This window comes from Myxocyprinus asiaticus, chromosome 30, assembly GCF_019703515.2.
Source record: "Myxocyprinus asiaticus isolate MX2 ecotype Aquarium Trade chromosome 30, UBuf_Myxa_2, whole genome shotgun sequence".
NCBI classification, from domain to species: domain Eukaryota; kingdom Metazoa; phylum Chordata; class Actinopteri; order Cypriniformes; family Catostomidae; genus Myxocyprinus; species Myxocyprinus asiaticus.
Window position 1 is genome coordinate 35,190,343 of NC_059373.1, and position 13,351 is coordinate 35,203,693.

Consider the following 13,351-nt stretch of genomic DNA (forward strand, 5'->3'; position numbering starts at 1 on the left):
GTCTTATAGAGGACCCTTCTTCAAAAGCCGCCACCCTCTCCATCTCCAAGCACCACTCCTGAAATGGGGGCGCTCCAGCCGACTTCCCTCCCCTTAAAACTATTTGTCTGGTGATCATGACTCTGGTTAGGACACAATTGTTTATGTGTTTATTCTCTATATTGATGACCACCCCATCACCTATCATTTGAGTGCCCAATACATCACACATAAAACTCTGAACCTTCAACCAAAATTCATGGATTTTAACACACCAACAAAAGACATGGGTTGTGTCTCTATCTTCTGATTGGCATCGCCAGCATGTGGGTGTGTCTTTAAGATCAAGCCTATACAATCTAAAGGGGGTCCAACAGAATTGATGCAAAATCTTGAATTGCATAAGGCGCACCCTTGCATCTCTGGATGCAGACTTGATGTTTTTTTAGAATCCTAGCCCACACTCCCTCCTCCGATACCAAGTTTAAATCTTTTTCCCATAATCTTTTGATAGAAGTTAAAGCTCCATCCCCCAGACTCTGAATTAGCAGGGAGTAATACACTGATGCCTCATGACCTTTTCCAAAAGCAGTAATCACCTTTCCCAGAGTGTCTGCCACTTTAGGGTGTGTATGCTAATCCCAAAAATAGTACAGATCAGGTGGCACAGCTGTAAATACCTAAAAGAAAATGAGATCTGGGAATCCCAAAATGTTGAACCAAATTGTCAAAGGATCTCAACACTCCACTCTCATATAGGTCACCGAGTGAAGTAACCCCCTCACAATCCACTCTGACCAGCAGAAAGGGGACTTATCACTACATAATTTTGGGTTCAGCCATATGCTCGAGGCAACATTTAAATAAATGTCCGAATTAAACACTCTGGACACATTTGTCCATACTGAGTGCAAATGCGAGATAACGGGGTGTAACTTAACTTCTCCGGTTAGTTTGATAAAAAGGCTTTGCAATGGCGAAATAAGGGCAAGAACTTCCTGTTCAATACAAAACCAAGGAGGGGCTCTCTCAGGTGGAAGCGACCAATGAGCCAAATGTCTGAGACTGAATGCATAATAATAAAACAAAATCTTGGGTAGGCCTAGCCCACTTTTGTCAATCAGTCTATGCAGTTTACAGAAATGTAATCTGGGACATTTACCATTCCAAATGAAGGACTTTGCTATGCTATCAAATTGCTTGAAATAAGAGAGGGGGACATCTATAGGGAGAGACTGTAGCAGGTAGTTGAATTTTGGAACACAATCAATTTTAATAACATTAACCTTCCCAATCATAGATAAATGTAATGAAGCCCACCTGCCCACATCGTTCAAAAACCATTTTATTAAAAGGTCAAAATTAACTCTAACTAAATCACACAAATTTGCTGGGAATAAAATACCCAAATACTTAATGCCCTGTTTGGGCCACTGAAAGGCGCCCGGCTGAAAAGCCGTTACTGGGTAGTACAATGTCAGAGCCAAAGCTTTGGATTTAGAGCAATTAACTCTGTATCCCGAGAACTTAGAAAAGGAATTAATAGGGGGGTCACGTGATGCAATGCAAGAAGCAGACGTGTGAGCGACGAGCTCTGTGCACTTGTTTATTCTAAATTGTTTATTATTTTCATGTTATAATCTGGTGAAATTTGATACACCCAGTTACACATTTGCTCTTTAAGGCAAAACATGGCAAAGAAGTAAATATCCTCGGGCTCTGGAGACATTAAAAGACACTTATTGTTCAGGATGAAAGCCCCGACAGGCCTACAGACTGGGAACTCGATTTGGATGGCGCGGCGGGAGAGGAGATCCAGCGTCAGTTGTCCAACATGTTGGTGATGTTGACGAAGGTTCTTGCTGACTTGGAGGATCTCGCTGTCATACGTCGATCGATTACGGCGATGGAAATAAAATTCTCTGAGATAGTTACAAGAGTGACTGATGTTGAGAGATGAATCGATTTTCTGGAATCTTCGGAGAGGGAATTAACCGCTAATCCGCCCGCGACCAAAGTTGATTTGGAACATCTCCTTGAAAAGCTTGAAGATCTTGAGAATAGAAGCCGCAGGAATAATGTTCGAATTGTTGGAATTCCTGAGCATAAGGAGGGCAGAGATATGGTGAAATTCCTAGACGAGCTTTTCCTGAGTCTGCTCGACATAACAGGCCACAAGCTGGAAATCGAGCGAGCTCACAGAGTACCGGCTCACAGATTTGCTGAGGGAGATAGGCCCCGATTGATTCTGGCCAGGTTTCTGAGATAATCCGATAAAGATCTTGTGTTGTGCCAGGCGAGGAGCAAAGGGAAGCTTTCTTGGAAGAACCATAATATTTTCTTGTTCCCGGACTTTGGGAGTTCGACAAGCGATTGTATCAAGGAATGTAAGAAACAATTACACCAGCGAAAAATCACTTTTGCTCTGATGTTTCTGGCCAAACTGAGAATAGAAACGATGGTCGGTCACAAAGTATTTACATGTCCCAATCAGGCAATGTCTTTTAATGAATCAATGCGTGAGTAAACTGCGTTGGCTCCACCGAGCGGCTGGAGTCTGTTTTGTGAATAACACTTTTCCTTAAAGAAACTTTTGCATTGAAGTTCCAAGCCAGTTTGAGAGTGGACACTACTGATGACCGCAAAATATCTACATGCTCACACAAAGGATGTCTTTTATAAAGTTGACGGATTGTGTAAGTCATGGTATATACATTTATGCGGCCTCCGAGTGAATTGACTCGACCATCCGGGGAACCGGGATGCCGGTTTTTGTTTCTTTTTGTATTGGTTCCGCCTAGCGGCTGGAGCTTGTTCTATTGAATAACACTCCTTTGGAACAGCTGTGGATTAATCTGTTCATTCTTCGTGCTTATTGTAGTTTGTTTTGTTGAGTATTTTTACGGGACATTTGAATGATTACATCATCCGTTGAACTCATAACAGCTGGCTCACTGATCATTCGTTTGTCCGTCCGAGGAATATGAACGGTTTTATATCAGCTGGAATTTGTTTTGTGGAAGATCACACCTTTGAGACAGTTCTGTGAATGAATCTACATGTCCTTTGAGTTCATTCTTCCTATTTGCTGGGGTTTATTTTACAAAGTATTTTCTGTTATGTAATTTTGCCTCACAAATTTGTGAGGCAAAATTGAGCAATCCGATGGCAAATTTGTCATGGGGGCTTGTGGGCATTCACGGCCCTTTTGAGTTTAGAGGGATTGTCGCCAGTTGGCGCTTTTGTGCGCGGGGTTAACGTGCACGTTTTTCTTTTTTCTGTTTGTTTTTTTCGGGGGAAGTTCGGGGTTTCACTAATGGGGAATGTGGTCTGTATAATTTTGTTTTTGACACACAATTTATTTTTTCTACTATATCAAAATGTCAAATGTTAATATAAGTGTACTATCACTCTCCACATGGAATGTAAATGGGTTGGGGCACCCCATAAAAAGAAGGAAGGTTATTACTTTTCTTAAACGTAAGAAATATGATATAGTGTTTCTTCAAGAAACACATCTCTCCCAGCAGTAAGCTGAAAAAATTGGGAAGATATGGGGTGGACATGTTTTTTTTAGTGTTGGCTCAAGTAAGAGCAAGGGAGTCATTATATTGGTAAATAAACATCTACAATTCAAATGTCTCAAACAGACTAAAGATAAATTAGGGAGAGTCATTATTGTTTTAGCTGAAATTCAAGGGCAAGGGTTGATTTTGGCTAATATTTACGCACCTAACGCTGATGATCAGGGCTTTTTTATAGATCTTGAAGGGATGCTGCAAACCGCTGGCACCCCTCATGATATTATATTGGGAGGAGACTTAAATCTTTTGATGGACTCAGTCCTTGATCACAGTGAAGCAAAAGTGTGTAAACCCCCTAGAGCAACACTGATGCTTCACAGGATGTGTAAAAATCTTGGTCTTACGGATATTTGGAGAATTTTGAACCCATCTGGTAGGGACTATACCTTTTTTCATCAGTCCATAAGATTTATTCTAGAATAGATTTTTTTTTCATATCCAAATCCCTCATTTCATCTGTTGTTGATTGCTCAATTTGAAATATCTTAGTCTCAGATCATGCCCTGGTGAGTTTAGAGGTGTTGCCACATATGGAGAAAAAGAAATCATATAGTTGGCGCCTTAATGTGTCCCTTTTGCAAAATCCTGATTTCCAACAAATGTTAAAGACTGAAATCAATGTTTATATGGAGACCAACTGGTCCTCAGTATCCTCTGTGGGTGTGGCTCGGGAGGCACTTAAGGCGGTTCTTAGGGATCGGATCATACAGTATGCCTCATTCACCAAAGCACAAGAACTTGTGGAGTTGGAAGGAAATATTAAAAGTGCCGAGGCAGAGCTGAAGCTCCGTATGTCATCTGATGGCCTCAGAGAATTGACCCAATTGAAATATAGATATAATACTATTTTGTCATGGAAAGTGGAGTTTTGGTTATTCAGGGCAAGACAGTCATACTTTGAGTCGGGGTACAAAGCAGGAAAACTTTTGGCTAGATACATAAAGCAGAGAGAGTCTTTTTCTACCATTCCCTCAGTGAAATCTGCTGGTGGTGAAATATTTACCTCGGCCATTGATATTAATAATGTTTTTAAAGAATTCTATTTTGATCTCTATAGTTCCACATCTTCGTCTACTGATGAAGATATTAGGAACTTTGTGGAACCATTAGATCTCCCTAAACTGATGACTGAGCAAAAAAATTTTCTTGATTCTGAGATAACCTTGGAGGAGCTTGATGGGGTAATTAAGGCCTTGCCTACAGGCAAGGCTCCGGAGCCTGATGGCTTTTCCTCTGAGTTTTTCAAATCTTATGCTACAGAACTGGCTCCACTTTTGTTAGAAGTTTATACAGAATCATTAAAGAATGTAAAGCTTCCTCCAACCATGACGCAAGCCCTGATCAGTCTGATTCTTAAAAAGGACAAAGATCCAAGCGAGTGTAAAAGTTACCGCCCAATTTCCCTGATCCAGTTAGATGTAAAATGTGTGTCCAAAATTCTGGCTAATCGATTAAGTAAAGTTATGACATCACTTATACATATAGATCAGGTGGGGTTTATTTGAGGCCGTAGCTCTTCTGATAATATTAGGCGTCTCATCAATATCATGTGGTCAGTAGCGAATGATCAATCTCTGGTCGCTGCCATCTCACTTGACGTCGAAAAGGCATTTGATATGGTAGAATGGGATTATCTTTTTAAGATTTTGGAAAGGTATGGGTTCGGGAGTACATTTATTGGTTGGATTAAGTTACTTTATAGACACCCTATAGCAGCGGTGCAAACAAACAGGTTAATTTCAGATTATTTTACTCTGGATAGGGGCACCCGGCAGGGTTGTCCTCTTTCCCCATTATTGTTCTGTCTTGCCCTGGAACCATTAGCAGCCACGATAAGAAAGGAGAATTGATTTTCCAGGGGTGACGGTGGGAGGTGTGGCGCATAAGCTTCTGCTTTACACAGATGATATTTTATTATTCGTCTCCAACCCTACTAGACCTATGCCTTGCCTCCACAGAATTATTAACTCCTTTTCTAAATTCTCAGAATACAAAGTCAATTTAATCCAATCTAATCTAAATCCAAAGCTTTGGCTTTGACAGCGTACTGTCCAGTAACGGCCTTCCAGCCGGGTGCCTTCCAGTGGCCCAAACAGGGAATTAAGTATTTGGGAATTTTATTCCCAACAAATTTGTCTGATTTAGTCTGAGTTAATTTTGATCCCTTAATAAAAAGTTTTTCTAATGATGTGGATATGTGGGCTTCATTTCACTTATCGATGATTGGGAAGGTTAATGTTACTAAAATGAATTGTATTCCAAAATTCAACTACCTGCTACAGTCTCTCCCTGTAGATGTCCCCCTCTCTTATTTCAAGCAATTTGATAGCATAGCGAAGTCATTCATTTGGAATGGTAAGCGTCCCAGGTTAAATTTTAATAAGTTACATAGGCCGATTGACAAAGGTGGGTTAGGCCTACCCAAGATTTTGTTTTATTATTATGCATTCGGTCTCAGACATTTGGCTCATTGGTCGTTTCCACATGAGAGAGCTCCTCCATGGTTTTGTACTGAAAAGGAAGTTCTTGCCCCTATCTCGCTACTGCAAAGCCTTTCAATTAAACTAGCCGGAGAGGTTAAGTCGCACCCCGTTATTTTGCATTTGCACTCGATATGGACAAAAGTGTCCAGAGTGTTTAATTCTGATATTTATTTAAACCTAGCCTCGAGCATATGGCTGAACCATAAACTATGTATTAATAAGTCCCCTTTCTGTTGGTCAGATTGGATTGTGAGGGGGGTTAATACACTTGGTGACCTATATGAGAGTGGAGTATTGAGATCTTTTGAAAATTTGATTCAACATTTTGGGATTCCCAGATCTCAATTTTATAAGTATTTACAGCTGTGCCACCTGCTCTGCTCTGTTTTTGGGATTAGCATACACCCCCTAGAGCAGCAGATACTCTGGAAGTGGTGATTACTGCTTTTGGGAAGGGTCATGAGGCATCAGTGTATTACTCCCTGTTAATTCAGAGTCTGGGGGACGGAGCTTTAAATTCTCTCAAAAGATTATGGAAGGAAGATATAAATTTGTTACTGGAGGAGGAAGTGTGGGCTAGGATTCTAAAAAACAAAGTCTGCATCTAGAGATGCAAGGGTTCCATGTTTTTGGGGGTGTCGTAAGATCCAATAATTTTGGCTGAAGGTGCAAAGTTTTGTGTGTGATGTGTTGGGCACTCAGGTCTCGTTCTGCCCCAGACTCTGTATTTTGGGAGATAGGGAGGTCATGGATTTGGAGGATAAGTACATGGGTTTTGACCAGTGTGATGATTGGTAGGCAGGTTATTTTGAGGAGTTGGAAGTCGGATGGAGCACCCTCGTTCCCGGAGTGGTGCGCAGAGATGGGGAGGGTGGCTGCCTTCGAGGAGGGGCAAGCATAAGGATGGGGGTTATGGATTCTTACAATAAGAAATGGGGCAATTACTTAGCATTTTTGGGGGAATCTCGAGGAGGGGCGGTGGAGGGAGTAATTTAGAGTTTAGTTTTTGGGGGTTTTTTTTATTATACTTGATTATTGTATTTTATTTTATGTTGTTGTTTTAGTTTTGTGGGGTGTGTGTCTATATTCTATTGACCACAGGGGTGTTCGTGGGGGGGTCAGTGTGGGGTGAGAGTTTGGTAGGGGGAGGGGATATAGTGGGGGTTTAATGTTTAAAGTGTTTGATTCAAAATATATATGTTGTTGTATTTTTTGTGCTAATTTATGAATCAATAAAAATGTTAATAACAAAAAAAAAAAAAAAAAGAATTGTATGCCTTCAGAAGACTTAGAATATGACCCAAGAGTCACATGGACAACTGTTTTAAAATTTAGTGTACTTTTTAATGCTTTAAAGTAAGTCACCATAAACTGCCATTATATTGTCAAGACAGTCCAAGATATTCATTAAAACATGCTCTTTTGTGTTCCATTTTAGAAAGAAAGTCATACAGGATTGGAACTACATTATTAAGAACAACATTTTGAGTGAACTACACCTTTCACAATTACAGACAATTATGTCAATTAAAAAAAAAAAAAAAGGATTTAATAATTCTGTAGAGGCAAGGCATAGATCTAGCAGGGTTGGAGACGACTTTATTTTATCCACCTGGAATTGGTTGGACAATGAGAAGTTGTCTCTATATGACAGGTTGTTGCTGGGAAAAGGTTGAAAAATATGAGGGCTTGGTCACATCAGCCAAAAACTAAAGTCGTTTCATTTTAATGAAAGATTACGAAGACCAAATGTTTATTTATTTATTTTTTTATAATGTGCACAGATAAATTGTGCACAATGTGACCAAGAACGTGTAAAATGTAAAGAGGTTAGAGATGATTTCATGTTGACATTAAAATTAAAGTGTGCTTTACAAAGTCTAGGTTTTTTTTTTTTTTTTTAAATACAAAGCACAAGGGTAAAACCTCAAGATAGACCCTCTTTTCTTTTAACAGATGTCTACCAGGCAAATATTGTCTACACAGACAATCCTCAAAGATTGTAAAAACTTGTAAGATTTATCTGTGGGTGAATAAATATAAAGACCTTGTGTGAGAGCATCTATAGACCCTCACATAAAAGAACACTAGCACACAGGTCAACAGGGAGATTTGTGTATGCTAGAAAGCAAATGAGAGTTAAAGAGAAAAGAACAACCATCTGCACAAAATCTTCATTCCTTTTTCCAATTCCACTTCAATCCTGTTCACCTCATGGACCTCCTGCTCTCTGAGGATCCCTCTTTGAAACAAGTCAGATTTGTTTGACCTCGGTCAAAGTCATAAGCCCATCTCTTAATCTCCCATACACATTGTGGCGACCAGAGGAAGTAAGGCATTTTAGAAGCATATGACTTTTTTACACTGTACAGCTTTGTCAACAGGATCTGGGGCATGTCATCAATTTCACAGAACAATATACATATATAGACTCATCTGTCCCTTTGTTAAAAACAAAGTAAAGGATGTGTTGAAAGGGCCCCATAGACATCCATTGTAAGGGCATTTCTGTACCAACACAATCGTTATTTGTTTGTTTTAAGTAGGGCTAGGCGATTTATCGAATATTTACAAAATAATTGCGAAGATTTTGCTGACGAGGTAAAATTAAGCAATATCGTAAACAGCACAATGATTTTAATGTGCTTTTTATTTGGCCATTAAGTTTCATAAAGAGAGCATCAGTAGACTAATTTCATAATCCTTCAGGGCTGCACAATTCATCAAAATAACATCAAAATGATGATATGGTCATATGTGATTATAAAACTGCAAAAGGCTGCAATTAAAGACAGATGAACACTGTCTGTTTGGGCTTTAGAATAATCGGGTGACATGCTGATCTGTGCTCACACGGGGCTCGTGTTTTTTGCGCTTTTAGAGCAGTTTGCATGCATTGCAAAAGAAAAGCACTGCACGTTCAAGCATTCGCACAATTCTAATCATTAGTAACCGCTACAAGTGATTATACAAATCTACAAACGCAGCATAGTATAACAGAAAAGGAGGAGATGACAGCATTTCATCAGATGAGGAATAATGTAAACTATAAACTGTAATTTCAATGTCAAAATAAAAGCGGCAGGTGAAGTAAATAGGACAGAAATATATTGCTTTTATATAAAACAAATCTAATCCTCAAAATAATAATGATAATTCAGTAATATATTTTATAATAAACTTGACTGGGTTCCACAGTTATAATTTAGTATTATGCAATATTCAACTAAGTTACAATAATAAAAAAAGTGTTTTTGCACACCTTGTTCATTCACAAAAGTTTTAGTGAAAATACATTAAGGTACATTTTTATCAGGCTATTGTGTATAATTACATATAAAATATAAATATAAAAGTGCATGAATCAAAATCAAAAATGTTTAGATCTCATTCTCCCTTGTGTTTATTAAGTGAAAAACTGTGTGTCACGGCCCTGTCACTCTGTCAGTCTGGGCTTTTGTCTGACGGGACCGTGGCATTATCGTCCAGTGTCTGTCTTTGTGTGAGTGCACGGTTTCGATTGTATTCCCTACCGTGCGCACTTTGGTCTATCTTGTTTCATTCGGGAGCCTGGTGTCTGGATCCTGACTTCCTGTCTGGTTCGGTTTTGGTCTGTGTTGGGATCCGGACACTTGTGCTCCATGTCTGTCTGTTATTGACATGGGTGCATCGTGCTTATGTCAACTTGGCGGCATGAACTCACGTCAAAAATTTGTCTGTCTCTCGCAAACACGGGTGCGCCTCGTGTCGCTCTCGCGTTCCGCGCCCGGGTCGCGAGCTGTCTTCACTTTGTGTTGAGGTTCGGTCACTTCGGTGTAAGGTATTGTGTGTGGCTGAACTCTCCCACAGGTGTCCTGTCTTGTTTTTGTCGCCTGTTGCGTGCATCGCGTGGCGTTTGCCTTGCGATGTACGCTCAGGTTTCGTTTAGTGTGAGAATCCGTGGCATCGCTTTGTTTGCCATTGCTACGCATTCTCTCGTCTTGTTTTGTCGGTTGGCATGGGCGTATATTGCCTCATTGTCTTGGCGAGGTGCGCTCATGCCATTTGGGTGTTTTGTCTTGTGAGAGCACATAGCTTTGTTTTGTTTCTGTATTGCCGCGTGTCTCTCTGTCTTAGGTCACACCCCGCCTCCTTGTTTGCTTATTATTAGTTAATTTGCCTCACCTGTCACCTGTTAACCCCTTTGATTTCTCTACTTATTTTAGTCTCCTCATGTGTGCTGTTCAGTGCCAGTTCGTCTTGTTTCCAGTCTCGTGTGTGATCCAATCGGTCTTGGTCGGTCGGTCGGTCGGTCGGTCGGTCGGTCGGTCGGTCGGTCGGTCAGTCGGTCGATCGGTCGGTCGGTCTTGTTTGTTCCTCATCCCATCCAGGTTGGTCCTGGTTCCCCATTTCCCTCTGCCCCAGCCCAGGATTGTTCGTTTTCCCCTTTGGGGTTGTTTACATTTGTTTTTCCCCTTGTGGGAGTTTTGTTTGAGTTTTTATTTATTTATTTTTTTCTTTATTTTGTATTTAATAAATTCTTGTTTTTTCAACTCTGCGTTTGGGTCTTGCCTCCTGCATCTCTGATGCTGTGGGTGAAAATGCCTTTATTTTTAAATATTTTATTCAATACCTTTAAAATATTGAATCTACTTGGCAACAATGGCTGTTTGATGAAATGAAGGTTCCTCTGATTTTGAAAAAAAAAAAAAAAATTCACTTTTGAGCAAGTTCAGAGCAAATTATTGAGATAAATATAGAATATCACAACCGGCTGAAAAAATCAAGATATCATTTTTGTAGCCATATCACCCAGCCCTAGTTTTGAACCTGCATTTCACCCGAAATATTTCTAAACTTCAAAAAGTCAGATTGAACTCATATTTTAAAAATGTACATTTCAAAAGTGCTCCCAAGTTTTCAATAAAAACCTCCTCGGAAATTAACTTTTGATTGTATTCAGGTTTGGTTTCCATAAGTGAAATACCTCTCAGAAGTGATGCCATATTTTTCTAATAGAAATCTATACAGCTGAGTGCACAAGTTTGCATCAAACCCCCTTGCAGAATCTGCAAGGTGTTCATCAATTCATAAAAATTGCATTTTGTTTTTATTTTCCACTGCCCTGATGAAGCTATTTGACATAACAGATATTTGACATATATAAATAATATTCCACAAGCCAAAATACTTTCTGAATTTACCCAAATTATCCTGTTCAAAAGTTTACATCACTTTGTTCTTTATATAGTGTGTTGCTTCTTCGATGATCAGTGGCTGTTTGTATCATTTGTTATTGATGTTCATGAGCCCTTGTCCTGAGCAGTAAAGCTGCCCACTGTTCTTAATATTCCGGGTTCAATACAAGTTAAGCTCAATCACTAGCATTTGTGGCATAACTTCGATTACCACAAAAATGTATTTTGATTCATGTCTCCTTTTCTTTAAAAAACAAAAAAGGCAGTGAGGCACTGTAACCCAAAATTGTTTTCTGTGAAAGGTATTTTAGAAAGTAACTTAAAATTAAAGTGATTAGTAATGAGTTTACTTTTTAAATGAAGCAATACAATAAAGTAATCTTTTTACAATTTTAAAAAAGGAATTTAGAGTGGATTACTTTTTTGAGTATGTTAACCAACAGTGAGTAGAAGTATTAAGCTGTGACTTTACTGATAGTGTAATATAAATAATTTGGTCTTGGGAGAATTTGATGACAAATGTTTAATTAAATATTGAAATCTAAAACTTGTGTTTGCAGGCTTTGGCATTTTGGCAAATCTGAACACAAATTTTGTTGCAATCCTTGTTGAGATCTCTTCTGAAACTAAAAAAGGCACATGTGAGATTAGTCTTTTCTCAAAAGAAAAATCAGAGAAGCAGAAGTCTCTATTTGATCTCCATTCATGTCATTGTCGTTTTAGGAAAAACAGCATCTTAAAGAGGTATCATTTGTGATTTATTTTCTACTGGAAAATAAGCCAGAATAGAACAACAAAAAGGGAATAAGTGAGCCGTGTTGTAATACAGGTGCTTAAAATACAGTGTCTATAAACAAACAGAGCAACACAGAGAATTCTGCACTGAACTTACACAGTAAGGAATATTCTAATGTACTGTATATTTTATATTTCACTCTAACTGACCTGTGCCATCAGAGTGTATTTTCAACCACATCAGAAGGCCATTGGTCTACTGCAGCCAGATGTGACTATAAGAACAAGTAGCTGATTGGTGAGAGATGTGCTTTGATTCAGAGCAGCTCTGCACACATGAAGCCATCTGCAGCTCTGGGGCCAACTGTGGTCATGTGAATTCAGAGGGTTTGATTCCCAGACTAGATTTATAGCAGCACAGACTGTTGAGCTGGGCTCTGTATATCATGTGTAGCAGGGAGACAATGGCAGTGTGTGTGTTGCATATGTTGAGGAGAGAAGAGGAGTTAAAGCTTTCAAAAACAGACAATAAACTAACCAAACAGGTGCCTGGAATTGTTAGAATGCAGAATATATGAGCCTGTCAGTGAATAGCCCAAATAAATGTGCTTTTATGTACTGACCAAAAACAAGATAAATGCATGTTCGAGCAAACACTGTTATCATCAACAATGCCGTCAGCACTGATACACTGAAAAGTGGTAGCCTGCAGTTATCTGAGAAATCTATTTCTACCTGAATCTACCTAATCCTTAAAATTTGTTGTGCTGGTTAAATGTGTTATGTTCATTAAGATGCTAGAACATGAAGCACATTTTTAGGTTAACATATTTTCAGTGAGTTTCTAACCAAGTCACAAAAACATTTCCAAATCACATTGCACCTAATAATTAAAAAAATTAATAAAAATATTGCATAAAGTATATTAAGCCAATTTTTAGGACCATTATATATATTTTTTTCCATTTGTTTGTTTGTTTTGCATTGTGACATCATTTTCATGACAATTTGACAGTTAGCTTTATAAGATAAAATCCTTATTTCCCCCCAAATTCTCTTTATTCTCAGTGATGATTCTTATTACTGTAATACAGTAGTTTTATTTTTACTGTTTTTATATTGTATTATATACTTTACAATTTAAATAATAATTATAACATATTTTAATATGTCATTTTGTTCTTTCATTACAGTAAATGACAAGAGGAGATATGTTTAATTGTCATGAAAATAATATCACAATCGAAAAAAATATATATATATTAATTGTCCTAAAATAGTCTTGATTTCCTGAATGCAAAACATAATTTAATATTTTTTTTCTTACAGGTTTTGTGAGCTTCACTCAGTTTCTAAAAACAAAAACAAAACATATAATTGGAATACTTTATTC